At 43.4% G+C, this 14,982-nt stretch overlaps 1 protein-coding gene across 2 annotated transcripts in view; it reads left to right on the top strand.

Annotated features, from left to right (window-relative positions):
• The window catches only part of LOC126281695 (acetylcholine receptor subunit alpha-L1), a 601,659-nt gene that overhangs the window by 456,404 nt on the left and 130,273 nt on the right, over positions 1–14,982 (top strand). The window lies entirely within an intron of this gene.

The raw sequence follows: 14,982 nt of genomic DNA, 5'->3' as shown, positions 1-14,982 counted from the left end.
GTGCAAAGTGGCGGAGCACAGATAGCTAGAGGACAAATGTAAAGATATTGAGACATATCTCATTAGGAGTAAGATAGATACTGCCTACAGGAAAATTAAAGAGACTTTAGGAGAAAAGAGAACCACTTGTATGAATATCAGGAGGTCAGACAGAAACCCAGTTCTAAGCAAAGAAGAGAAAGCAGAAAGGTGGAAGGAGTATATAGAGGGTCTGTACAAGGGTGATGTACTTGAGGACAATATTATGGAAATAGAAGAGGATGTAGATGAAGATGAAATAGGAAGTGTAATATCGCGTGAAGAGTTTGACAGTGCACTGAAGGACCTAAGCCGAAACAAGGCCGCGGAAGTAGACAACATTCCATTAGAACTACTGATAGCCTTGGGAGAGCCATCCCTGACAAAACTCTACTATCTGGTGAGCAAGATGTATGCGACAGACGAAATACCCTCAGATTTCAAGAAGAATATAATAATTCCAATCCCAAAGAAAGCAGGTGCTGACAGATGCGAAAATTACCAAACTATCAGTTTATTAAGTCACGGCTGCAAAATACTAACACGAATTCTTTACAGACGAATGGAAAAACTGGAAGAATCCGACCTCGGGGAAGGCTAGTTTAGATTCCGTGGAAATTTTGGAACACGTGTGGCAGTACTGACCCTATGACGTATCTTAGAAAATAGATTAAGGAAAGGAAAACCTACGTTTCTAGCATTTATAGACTTAGAGAAAGCTTTTGACAATGTTGACTGCAGCACTCCCTTTCAAATTCTGAAGGTGGCAGGGGTAAAATACGGGGAGCGAAAGGCTAATTACAATTTGTACTGAAACCAGACGGTAGTTATAAGAGTCGAGGGGCATGAAAGGGAAGCAGTGGTTTGGAAGGGAGCGAGACAGGGTTGTAGCCTATCCCCGATGTTATTCAATCTGTATATTGAGTAAGCACTAAAGGAAACAAAAGAAAATTTCGGAGTACGAATTAAAATCCACGGAGATGAAATAAAAACTTTGAGATTCGCCGATGACATTGTAATTCTGTCAGAGACAGCAAAGTACCTGGTAGAGCAGCTGAACGGAATGGACAGTGTCTTTAAAGGAGGATATAAGATGATCACCAACAAAAGCAAAACGAGGATAATGGGATGTACTCGATTTAAATCGGGTGACGATGAGGATATTACATTAGGAAATGAGTTTTGCTATTTGAAGAGCAAAATAACTGATGATGGTCGAAGTAGAGAGGATATAAAATGTACACTGGCAATGGCAAGGAAAGCGTTTCTGAAGAAGAGAAATTTGTTCACATCGAGTATACATTTAAGTGTCAGGAAGTCGTTTCTGAAAGTATTTGTATGGAATGTGGCCATGTATGGAAGTGAAACGTGGACGATAAATAGTTTGGACAAGAAGAGAATAGAAGCTTTCTGAATAAGGTGCTACAGAAGAATGCTGAAGATTAGATGTGTAGATTACATAACTAATGACGGTGTTGATGTTGTTGTGGTCTTCAGTCCTGAGACTGGTTTGTTGCAGCTCTCCATGCTACTCTATCCTGTACAAGCTTCTTCATCTCCCAGTACCTACTGCAACCTACGTCCTTCTGAATCTGTTCGATGTATTCATCTCTTTGTGTCCCTCTACGATTTTTGGCCTCCAGGCATCCCTCCAACACTAAATTGGTGATCCCTTGATGGCTCAGAACATGTCCTACAAAACGATCCCTTCTTCCAGTCAAGTTGTGCCACAAACTTCTCTTCTCCCCAATCCTATTCAGTACCTCCTCATTAGTTATATGATCTACCCATCTAATCTTCAGCATTCTTCTGTAACACCACATTTCGAAATTTCTATTCTCTTCTTGTCCAAACTATTTATCGTCCATGTTTCACTTCCATACATGTCTACACTCCATGCAAATACTTTCAGAAACGACTTCCTCACACTTAAATCTATACTCGATGTTAAAAAATTTCTCTTCTTCAGAAACGCTTTCCTTGCCATTGCCAGTCTACATTTTATATCCTCTCTACATCGACCATCATCAGTTATTTTGCTCCCCAAATAGCAAAACTCCTTTACTACTTAAAGTGTCTCTTTTCCTTATCTAATTCCCTCAGCATCACCAGACATAATTCGACTACATTCCATTATCCTCGTTTTGCTTTTGTTGATGTTCACCTTATATCCAATGAGGAGGTATTGAATAGAATTAGGGAGAGGAGAAATTTGTGGCACACCTTGACTAGAAGAAGGGATCGGTTGGTAGGACATGTTCTGAGGCTTCAATTGATCACCCATTTAGTATTGGAGGGCAGCGTGGAGGGTAAAAATCGTAGAGGGAGACCAAGAGATGTATACACTAATCAGATTTAGAAGGATGTAGGCTGCAGTAGGTACTGGGAGATGAAGAAGCTTGCACAGGATAGAGTAGCATGGAGAGCTGCATCAAACCAGTCTCTAGACTGAAGACCACAGCAACAACTAACTCCACGAAATTTAGCTCCACCTCAGCCGCCTTTTGGCACACAGATTCTTTCCTTGTGTTAAAATCCGCACTCTCTTTCATTTCACGTTCATAAAACAAATCATTTAGCTCTAAATCGTCGTCATTGCCTATGTCGTTATCTTTTATTATCTGAGGATTACATCTTTTACTTTCGATCTGATTTGAAAATTCACCTATTCGATTCTCATCTCTTACTAATTTCATTTCAGTAGTCTGGCACCTTTCTGCTGATTTATTGACACCTATCACGTTTCCGTTTACTCGCCTCCTATTAATCGTCGGTTTATTTGGCCATTTCTGGACCTGAGATGAGGAGAAACATAGTTTCCCGATCTCCCATTACGCTGGTTCATTTCGCTAGGTGCCGGTCCCTCAAATCTACGTTATTGGTGTCGGTCCCTGTCACTAAAGCATCCGTTCCTATTACCTCTTGAATTTTATCTTTTGATGTGTTGCTGTTACCTTTTCCCTTATCAAAATTGCTGTTTCCGTTCCGTTTGATAACTTTCCGGATGTCTTTCATAGTAATTACTCTGACTTAAGTTATGATATCCACTCTGAAAACTGTCTGCTTACTTTGCTGTTTAAATTTCAACGCCCGTTCTAATTTTTCTACAAAGTCCAAAAATTCTTTTATTGAGTTGCTGGGACTGTGCACTAGATGAAACTGCAAATTTCCCTGTAACCACCTTTACAACGTCGTAATTTCAGTAAGCACTGCCAATGGCCGTTTCACATGCGTTAATCCCGGAAGTTCACGCTTACAAAATTCTCGCATCGACCCGTTCCTGTATTTAAATGTTGGCCCGTTCAGAAACTCCTTTTGAAGTCGTGTTTGCTTCGCTTCACTCCAGAACTTGTTCAGGAAGCTGCTTTCAAATATTTCGTAGGTAGTGATCGTATCACTGTGTACATTTGCCCACTATTGCGGCTTACCTTCCAAATGTCTTTTCACGAATTTTATCTTCGCCTCGTCGAACATTCCCCTTATAAAAACACTCCTGCAAGCTGCTAGAAAATTTACCGGGTGATATTTCCTGTCGTCTGCAAAACGTTTGACTGCTCCCGAGTTCATCCACGGAACACTGATCACTGTAGAGGTTTGACGTGCAGCTAAAGAATTCAGTTCGCTTTTTATTTCACTGATTTGCTTTTTAACTTCGCCAGTTTCAACTTAAATGCCACATTCTACTTGTTCCTTTATTTTATCTATTTCTTTTTCCCCTTTAACTGTTCGAACGGATAAGTTGCTAATAGCCTCTGTGTGAGGCATCAGAGCAGGGCCGGCCAGAAATTCTGCACGCGTGCGGTGCTGCTGCACATGTGCAGCTTCCGGGTCACAGCCTGCACGCCGCAGTCGTCAGCGTTCATGTAGTGCATGTTTCTACGCACAGATGTTGCTTTATCCACTGGCTGGGATACTCTATACCGGCGCATTCTAGTGCTCTTTCCACAGCTTGCAAGCCAACCATGGGAAGGTATTTCGCGTATTAAACGTTTAAAAACATTAAAATACTCTCACAGTCTACTCATTGAGACGTCTACTTTTATGTTGTCAGTTTAACCCAGTAAGACAAGTAATACAGATAACAACCGTGGTTTTTTTTATTAAGGCAGCTTGACTGACGGCACGTTAATACGCGTAATGTTTTTGACCTAGAGAGCAGTGAGCGACTTCCAACGAACCTTATTCCTGATTTCAAATAACATTAAACTAATGCGAGGTTTCCTATAACTAATTCTCGGTGCCCTCAGTTGCACCCACATAATTTCTGTCTCACTGGCCTCTGAACAGAATGATGACAGCAGACCTCTCGATAATCACATGTTATTTCAATACCATCATTGCTTTATCTTTCATCAGTTACGTCCGAAATCTGCAAAATAACCGACAATTAGAAGAATGTTATGTTTTATCGACTTCAGCTGAGCGTAGCCCTTCACACATTAAAAAAAGAACCCTAGATGTATGTATACATTGGAACAATTGGTTTAATGACCAACTTTTCTGATAATAATGTAACATGGAGCAGAATGAGGCAGTAATGCACAGTTAGTAAACAATAATTTTTAATTATGAAAGGAATAAATCCAAACACGTTTGTCACTGGTCATGAGAAATGATAATCGAGTTGATGTGTCTCATCCATTTTCTTAAGGACATTTAATTTTGCTTGCCGTTCTTCACTGTTGAGTTCACTACACTCGTCTTTGTGATATGTACTGTAGCGTCTTTCAGTTGAAAACTTACGCTGGCCGCCTATTATTTGGCGGCACAGCAAACATTGTGCGTTTTCACCAACGGCTACAAAAAGAGTTGCAGTCCCCAGTCATTTTTAAACGACTGAGAACATACAACTCCCGTTCTTTGCTTTTTCACAGTACCTGCCATTTCTCCGTACTTCTGTGTTAAGATTACGGTTACCAGGGGTAAACGAGACTGGGTATGTTGCGCTCTTGCTTGTACCACATAAACAGCGAAGTGGAGCCGCCGCCGTTCATTTAGGACACATGTCTAATAACAGATGTCGCTGTCGCGCACATGTGCGGCACTTCCGCACGTCTACACACTGTGCAACGTTAGGCCAGCCCTGCATTACAGCATCTTGCCTACTCACACAATTTCTTATGTAGCCTCCCAGATCTGCCTGCAACTTTTCCACCGTATCACTGAAATTTTGCTCCCCTTGATCTACCTTAGAGTCAAGTATCCCAACTTCATGAGAAATTTTGCCCATTTCATCCCGAATGGTTTTTAATTTTCCATCTATCAGTTCCTCGATTCCTTCGTCTTTCACAACCGAAGCTATTTCAGAATGAACCGAGTCAATTTTTAAATTTACGTCACCCATATCGGATTTAACAGAATCAAATTTGGATCCTAATCCTCTTACCATTTGTATTAATTGCGACATCATGTCTTCCCCAAATTCATATGCCTTGATTGATTTCGGACTATTTGCCCTACTAAATTCACCGCCGATCACACTCTCCCGCTCCGGCTTTACGCTAAGCGGCTCTGTAGTATTTTCGGACCCACAAAAACTAGCCGACTCCTTAATATTAGCGATGCCTATATTATCTCGCTATCAGCGCAGGTACTTAGCTTTATCGTGCTGGATCCTTCTGCCATGGTATTGCTGCCGATGTTGCAGTTGAAGCCGACGTTGTGGTAATGCAACCGCCGCTGCGCGAAGAATTGCCGTTGAAGATGCCGCTGCTGGCTGGAACCACGTGCTTTCGATGTCGCCTCTTCTTTCGCGTTACTGCTAAAACTCGGTGCACACAACTGTTGCAAATTTCGTAGCTCAGAGCTCCCACGCAAACTTCCTAAACTACCACAGACGTGGGACCTAGATGACAGAATGTCGTTAACTGTGAGAATTACAATTGTAATTTGGTGGTGGTTAGTGTTTAACGTCCCGTCGACAACGAGGTCATTAGAGACGGAGCGCAAGCTCGGGATAGGGAAGGATTGGGAAGGAAATCGGGCGTGCCCTTTCAAAGGAACCATTCCGGCATTTGCCTGAAACGATTTAGGGAAATCACGGAAAACCTAAATCAGGATGGACGGAGACGGGATTGAACCGTCGTCCTCCCGAATGCGAGTCCAGTGTGCTAACCACTGAGCCACCTCGCTCGGTAATTGTAATTTCACAACTATTAAAGAAACCTAATATTCAGTCCTGAACCGATCTCACATTTAACTTTTGCGAGAGGTCCTGCCTATCGAAGTTCATATAATACTTTTGGAAACACTTTTCAGAATGTAAATTCAATTCTAAACTTTCCAGAGTTCATATTCCGCAACTAACACTTTCCAAATTCCAGTCCTGTTCCAACACTTTGCAAGATTCTAATCTCTCATCTAACACTTTCCAAGTTCCTATCCCAGACAAGCTCGCAATTACGAGCTACCGTCCCCAATTACGTTCGGGCTCGCATGCGGTTCCTTTCACGAAAAGTTAGAGTTCACACCAGGCTTGCGGCTGCTCACCGCTCAGAGACTAAGTCCCGCGATACCACACAACAAGACATTTTCTACGTCGTTTAACTTTCTAGCTAAGGACCGACTGTCCGCTTTCGCGTCTCAATCCGAACTGAATCGTTTGTTGTCTCTAGCCGAAGTGTACTCTTTAGTGGTTAGACCGGAACTGTTCCTCGCTGCCCGTTTCCGGCCGCGTTTTCCCGCCCACCGAACATCATCACTCAACTGACTAGGGCAGTTCCCTTTCCTGAAGCCGTCTATCTGATTGGCTACAGCTTATTCTACATTATTTTACATTTCAACATATTTAAATCACAAAAGCTTGACCAATTTCACGTTCTAAATAAAGTAACAATAATATCCATTACATAATGAATATTATTGGTTCGAAACCTTTGAGAACTATGGGACTTAACTTCTAAGGTCATCAGTCCCCTAGAACTTAGAACTAATTAAACCTAACTAACCTAAGGACATCACACACATCCATGCCCGAGGCAGGATTAGAATCTGCGACCGTAGCAGTCGCGCGGTTCCAGACTGTAGCGCCTAGAAGCGCTCGGCAACTCTGGCCGACAATGGATATTATTGATAATAATGATTCAATAAGGTTTCATGCTGTCATCGTTCAATGTGTTTTGTATAGAGGAAATGATGACCTGGTGATTAACTGAAAATACTGATAATTTAAGTTTACTATATGTTTTAAATACATAAAGTTACAGAGTTGATACTTACAACATTTGTCATTGTAATGATGCGCTTCCATATGAAATGTCGATCTTTATGATCTACTAAAGCGTTCAGATATTAGCACTCAAGCGTTTTTTTACAAAACTTGTCAATTTCACGTTAACAGTAAATCCAAACTATTACAGATATGATCAGTATTCAAGTTTTTTTGGATCAACATGAAAATTTATGGAGGATTGCAAATAAAATTACTGTGGCTTGATTACCTGCTTTACTAATATTTTCATAATGTTTCCCTTTATGGCCGATCTTAGGTCCCCCATACTTAGCACTGCAGCGTCTCCTCGGCCATAAACTAATTGTGTTGGGTTTCCCTATGTTCTCGTCTGTCTCACTCGCACACCACAGCTCTTAGGCCTGAATAGGCAATAGACGCCTGTGAATTTCCCCGTCTCGTGGTGAATCTGCGCCCTTTGTGGCTCACAGTCCTGAACGGCAGGATTCGTTTCACAATTCCTCTAGGCTGACTCTTTCGGCCATATATTTAAATGAGAGAAAAATGCTCGTTAACTCACATTCCTTGGATCTTCCTATATCTTCTATTAGTCTTACCTGAAAAAGGACGCCAAACTAATGAAAAATACTGAAAAATCAGCCGAACAAGAGCCTTCTTATCAACTTCCTTCGCGTATGAGCTAATTTGTTTAATATTCTTTCTGTGAATCGAAGTCTAGCATCTGCTTCTCCTACTGTTTGTTTTATGTGACCATTAGAGTTCCGGATTCTCTGGCTATTTACACATAGAAATTTTATGGTGGACGCTGTTTCCAGCAATTTGTCATCTATAGTGTAGCGGTACAGAAGTGGACTTCATTTTCCTATATATGCGGAATATTTATCTAGGTTCTGAGTGAAATGCTGGAGCCTGCAAGTTCATCAACCTTTTGCAGGTCATTATGCAAATCGACATGTCTTCTGGAGTTCTTATTTTCTTATAGGCAATCGTATAATCGGCGAAAAGTCTTCAACACATTTTGGAAAGAATAAATATACTTTTTATTACTGCATTTATCTTCTCTACTATCTACATTTCGGCTTTTATGCCGTTATCGAGTAAAATTCTAAAAGTCCTTAGAGCATTAATAAGTCATATCTGTTAAGGCAGTACAAAGCAGGTCTGGGAAAAGTTTTATATATGGACCCCGTTTCTCAGCCCGAACTGTAGTAATCTAATAAAATTTTCCTACATAGAGGACTAATCATACCAACGTATATTTAAGAAAATTGTGATGCCGTGTCATGGCTAGTAGAGTGGTTATGACGAAGTACACGGTCCAGTCACAATAACCTGACCAGCGCCTATGTTCGACATCAGCATGAAAGAACCTCTCACAGACGGAAAGTGGCAGCACTACCAACGGAAGGTATACAGGGAGCAGTCGGACTTTGGAGTGCTATTCCTCACGTCCTGGCAATACAAAAATGTATGTCACAAAATTTCGTTCTGAGCATATTTTGGACGGTAAATGGACATTGAAGATTGGCAGTCTGGCAACACTATAATCCAGGGTTCGATTATGGTCGACGCTTATTTGTTTTTGTTTTCTACATGTAGCCTGTGTGGTACGATATCTGCCATATTAATCGTCATACCGCGATTACAGTTCGTCTTCTACAAATCATTTGCAGTTACGTACTATAAGCACAGGAACGAAAGTACAGTCGTTTTTATTCGTAAGTCTTTAAACAAACCTTTTGTATGTCGTGGACGCGAGCTGTTTCGCACCACAGCATCTACTAAATTCCAAACTTGTTTTGTGTATAGCCTCCCCTAACGGTCCCATCGGTTAATACCAACCATTATTCTTGCCACGTTCAGATCCATTCCATTCCATTAAGGACTTGAGTCACCGGCAGGGCTAGCAACGTGCTTTGCAAATAAGTTCGATTTACATAACTGGAGATGTTTTCTAGAATATCAACTGTAATCGCCACACGACGATTCAGACGCCCGATACCGTACCACGTAGACTACATTTAGGAAATAAAAACAATTAAGCCTTAACCAGAATCGAACCCTTGACCTCCTGACCCAAATGGCTATCCACTGCCCCAACTGCACAGCCCTGCTGTATATTATGAAAGAGGCAGTTACATTTGATTACAGTGGTGTCAGATACCAATCATTAACGTCCATTTATTGACCGAAATATGGGCAGTACGAAATCATGTCAGAGATATCTTTGTTTTACTAGTCTGTTAGGAATAGTGCTGCGAAGTCCGAGTGCGCGAATTTTGCTTCACCCTGTATAAAACAGTGCATTCGTAGTCGCAATGCGGAAACGGGGCGATTATATGACATCCAAACGTGCATGATCATTTACTTACGTCAGAAGTGGCTATGTTTGTAAACATTTCACGTGTCGTCGTGGTTCATGTATGCCATGCCTGGAAAAATGGCGCTGTCCAGGAACGGTGGCGAGGCAACTGTGGTACACCACGGGCCATATATGACAGTGGCGAAAGACTGCTGCAGAGACATCTATGAACCAATAGACGTGAAAATGTTGGAGCAACTGACCGCTCAGTTGAACCAAGGGGCTACCAATAAGATACGTTGCTGTGTATGGGCCTCTCTGCCGCAACACCTGTTTCATGCACTCATGCTGTCTGCTGTTCATCGGCGACGAAGGCTGGAATTTTCATGTCAGTACCACAACTAGACGTCCAGTGAACAGTGACAGGTGGCTTTTTCAGATGAATTACGGTTTATGCTACACCAGAGAGATGGCGGTAAGGGTGACGTCTGAAAGTAGGTATCCTGCGACGATCGTCGGAGCGTTACGGTCTGGGGAATGTTTTCGTGGCATACGTTGGGTGATGTCGTCATTCTGGAGGACGCAATGGATCATGTCCTCTGATACCATGTCCACACTCACACGAACCTTGTTTTTTCTCGATACTATGACTCCTACCAAAAGGACAATGCAATGTATCATCTCTCGCAGTGTGAGTGGGCGGTTCTAAGAGCACCGGGATTAGTTTACCATGCTCTCATGGCCATTAGACTTCCTGTATTTAAACTGAATCGAGACTCCGTGGGAGCACATCGATCGGGCCCCCTCGCCAATGATCTTCAACAGAGAAACCTGGAACAGTCTTCTGTGGCACTGTTGTCGACATGACTCCACATCCTTCTCAGTAGCTTCGAGAACCTCACAGTCTCACTGCACACCTCGCATCGGTCTTGTCTTTCAGGCTTCTGACAGGTGTTTACAGCCAGCCAGGGTGGTCGAGCGGTTCTAGGCGCTACAGTCAGCAACCGCGTGACCGCTCCGGTCGCAGGTTCGAATCCTGCCTCGGGCATGGATGTTTGTGATGTCCAAAAATGGTTCAAATGGCTCTGAGCACTATGGGAGATAACTTCCGAGGTCATCAGTCCCCTAGAACTTAGAACTGCTGAAACCTAACTAACCTAAGGACATCCTGCCCGAGGCAGGATTCGAACCTACCACCGTAGGGGTAGCGCGGTTCCAGACTGTAGCGTCTAGAACCGCACGGCCACCCTGGTCGGAAACTTTGTGATGTCCTTAGGTTAGTTAGGTTTAAGTAGTTCTAAGTTATAGGGGACTAATGACCTCAGAAGTTAAGTCGCATAGTGCTGAGAGCCATTTGAACCATTTTTTGAACAGGTGTTTACATTAATGTGACTAGACATTGTGTAAGTGGATTATATACACGACAGTACAACAGTCCATACAGACTACTGGCTCTCGATCTTCCACCATAATCGAGTCCATCAACATGAGGTGGCAAATATCAGGAAGCCAAGGAGGTGGAAAAATGGGTTCTCCTATGCCAACACTGCTTGGCAGCCACAACAGGAAAACACAATTAATTAGCAGGAGTACAAAATAAGAATGTACTTATTACTTTGCTGTAGTCCATGATCAGTTGATTGTTACAGAAGACGCGACTAGACTAAACGTCTGTAGAATGACATATTTTACAAGTCACAAATCTTCCAGTGACGAATTAATCTCTCGTAATCTTAAATGTCGAATCCGATGAAGTTGAAGACTAACTTGGAACGGAACTACAAAGACTTGATGGCAGCAATGACTGAGCTGCAGACGATGACTGATTAACATCGGCGCTGGCTGACCACTGAGCGCGGCTACGAACTGTAGACTAACTACGCTACTCTCCTGCTGCACATAAAGTGGCCTAGCGGCTCCTCGAGGCGAGCCTAGCCTCTTTTACACGATGGACTTTCTTGTCTTAGTCGGCTACTTGAGACAAGCGTGTCTACTGCAGCGCCCCTGGCGTTGTATTCCCGTGCTCCCGTACTCACTCTGCAATGAGTGGTCATTTTCGTTTACACGTTAGAACCAAAATTGCCGGTGTCGTGATAGCTGTCTGTTGTGCAGTTTGACATTTGATTGGCGAAAGTGGGCTTATGAGGGGCTATTCCTTTTACATAAAATCGAAATATAGTAACAAACTGTAGGAACAATTAATGACAACAGAGTTACATCAGGTTACCTTCGGCATTCGGAAAATGGGTGCACGCAGCGACTGTTATGTGATTTATAAATTATCGAGTGCAGCAATCAGTCGTCCTTCTTTTGGATTTTATTACGCAAATCCAGGTTTAGACTAGTAGCTAGCCATTCTCAATGCACTATTTTCTATTCTCAACTTACTGTGACTGACGCCTGAACAACAGGGACTTAACTTGGATTGAAAATAGAAAATAGTGCATTGAGAATGGCTCGGTACTAGCCTAAATCTGGATTTGCGTAATAAAATTAAAAAAGGACGACTGATTGCTGCACTCTATAATTTATAAAACAATAGAATTTATTAATGACCAAAGCAGAATTCATAGTGGAAGTTCTTGGCAAAAGTCGTGTGGTCAATTCTCTACACTCCTGAGAAGTTAAAGAATAGAAAAAGTGTCATCCAAACATTTCAGAATATATACATGAGAAAATAAATACTTACTAACACATCAGACAATATGTAGAAAGCAGTAAATAGCGCCCTTTTGCTTTGTATTTTGTTTACTTGCTAAGTGCCAAATAACAACGAAAATTATTTTTCTCATCCAATAACTCTGACTTTTTACAGTTGAAATAATTTTCGTTAAAACACATATCTACTTACATTCTTATTCATACATAGTTGAGCTTTTTCTCTGTAAAATGTAAATGCTTTTTAAGGACTTGATTATTAGAGTAGATGCACCAAATAGCTGCTTATAATAACTAATCTTTATTTGTGACAGACTGTTTCGGTTTTATCGCCATTTTGAAGTACCTGCATTTCTAATTTTGGTGAGAACAGGTATGGATGCAAATGTCATTTATATTAAAGTAGCTGTATTGTATTCACATCTAGATTGATGTGATGTCCATATTACGTGGTTATTGGACTGATTTACAACTGTCATTGCTTCAGTAAGATGGTTAATGATGTCAAGATCATGAAAGTAAAATGCTTCCAGGTATTTCGTCTCTCTTGTAGAAGAACACTAGCAGTTAGGAAATGCTATTAGGATCTTGTGTAACATTTTAGTGTGCCACAAAAAACAAAACAATAAACAACAAATACTAGGTAGACACGAAAGTACATAATCCTTTTCTATATTAGGAGTGAGCTCGACGAGAACAGATCATAACTTCGGATGTTAGTAGGTGCCGCCATAGTCCTTTGTCTCTGCGCATGCGCAGCGTGCAGCATACTCGGAAATTTAGAACTCCGCAGATCATTGACGCCATAGACGTACTCGCGTCGCGTTTGGCTGCTGATTTACACATAGGCACGGAAGGCGCACGCACTTCGAGTAGTCGATTTCGACCAGAAAGTCGTTCGTGTAAGACGAGCTTAAGTACTGCGACTGGCTGTGTACTCTTTGGCTGGCACAGCCGTTCTTCGGTTCCGTTTATCGGGAGAATCGCATTCGCCGGATCGACCTCTCAGGCAGCGGTGTGCTCGTATGACTGACGACGTCACACAGACGAAGCGTGGACGAGACTTTATCACAATTAGTTTGGAAACATTACGCGGCTCTATATCCTGCAAGTTTTGATGTCCAGTATCCAATATAATTGCTCCGTTGCTACGCAAGTTGGATGATGATGCGGAAGACTGAAACCGTTTGCAAATAAATGTTTCTTTATCAGTATGTGGTGCATAGTACTTTTTAAAGATGTTGACAAGTTGTGGGGCACCACATGGATAAATTATATCGAATAGGATGCAGACGAACAGGTAATCCAAGTGGTACCTGAGCGTTCCAAGTTCGGATCATGGCTGTGTGTGTGTGTGTGTGTGTGTGTGTGTGTGTGTGTGTGTGTGTGTGTGTGTGTTGTGTATGCGTGCGTGCGTGTGTAAAGCGAATAAAACTTGATAGACTACAATCCAAAGTGACCGTAATTACACTCCTGGAAATTGAAATAAGAACACCGTGAATTCATTGTCCCAGGAAGGGGAAACTTTATTGACACATTCCTGGGGTCAGATACATCACATGATCACACTGACAGAACCACAGGCACATACACACAGGCAACAGAGCATGCACAATGTCGGCACTAGTACAGTGTATATCCACCCTTCGCAGATATGGAGGCTGCTATTCTCCCATGGAGACGATCGTAGAGATGCTGGATGTAGTCCTGTGGAACGGCTTGCCATGCCATTTCCACCTGGCGCCTCAGTTGGACCAGCGTTCGTGCTGGACGTGAAGACCACGTGAGACGACGCTTCATCCAGTCCCAAACATGCTCAATGGGGGACAGATCAGGAGATCTTGCTAGCCAGGGTAGTTGACTTACACCTTCTCGAGCTCTTTGGGTGGCAAGGGATACATGCGGACGTGCATAGTCCTGTTGGAACAGCAAGTTCCCTTGCCGGTCTAGGAATGGTAGAACGATAGTTTCGATGACGGTTTGTATGTACCGTGCACTATTCAGTGTCCCCTCGACGATCACCAGAGGTGTACGGCCAGTGTAGGAGATCGCTCCCCACACCATGATGCCGGGTGTTGGCCCTGTGTGCCTCGGTCGTATGCAGTCCTGATTATGGCGCTCACCTGCACGGCGCCAAACACGCATACGACCATCATTGGCACCAAGGCAGAAGCGACTCAAAATCGCTGAAGACGACACGTCCCCATTCGTCCCTCCATTCACGCCTGTCGCGACACCACTGGAGGCGGGCTGCACGATGTTGGGGCGTGAGTGGAAGTCGGCCTAACGGTGTGCGGGACCGTAGCCCAGCTTCATGGAGACGGTTGCGAATGGTCCTCGCCAATACCCCAGGAGCAACAGTGTCCCTAATTTGCTGGGAAGTGGCGGTGCGGTCCCCTACGGCACTGCGTAGGATCCTACGGTCTTGGCGTGCATCCGTGCGTCGCTGCGGTCCGGTCCCAGGTCGACGCGCACGTGCACCTTCCGCCGACCACTGGCGACAACATCGATGTACTGTGGAGACCTCACGCCCCACGTGTTGTGCAATTCGGCGGTACGTCCACCCGGCCTCCCGCATGCCCACTATACGCCTTCGCTCAAAGTCCGTCAACTGCACATACGGTTCACGTCCACGCTGTCGCGGCATGCTACCAGTGTTAAAGACTGCGATGGAGCTCCGTATGCCACGGAAAACTGGCTGACACTGACGGCGCCGGTGCACAAATGCTGCGCAGCTAGCGCCATTCGACGGCCAACACCGCGGTTCCTGGTGTGTCCGCTGTGCCGTGCGTGTGATCATTGCTTGTACAGCCCT

Source organism: Schistocerca gregaria, chromosome 7 (genome assembly GCF_023897955.1).
Source record: "Schistocerca gregaria isolate iqSchGreg1 chromosome 7, iqSchGreg1.2, whole genome shotgun sequence".
Lineage (NCBI taxonomy): Eukaryota > Metazoa > Arthropoda > Insecta > Orthoptera > Acrididae > Schistocerca > Schistocerca gregaria.
This window is presented reverse-complemented; position numbering and strand designations above follow the sequence as displayed.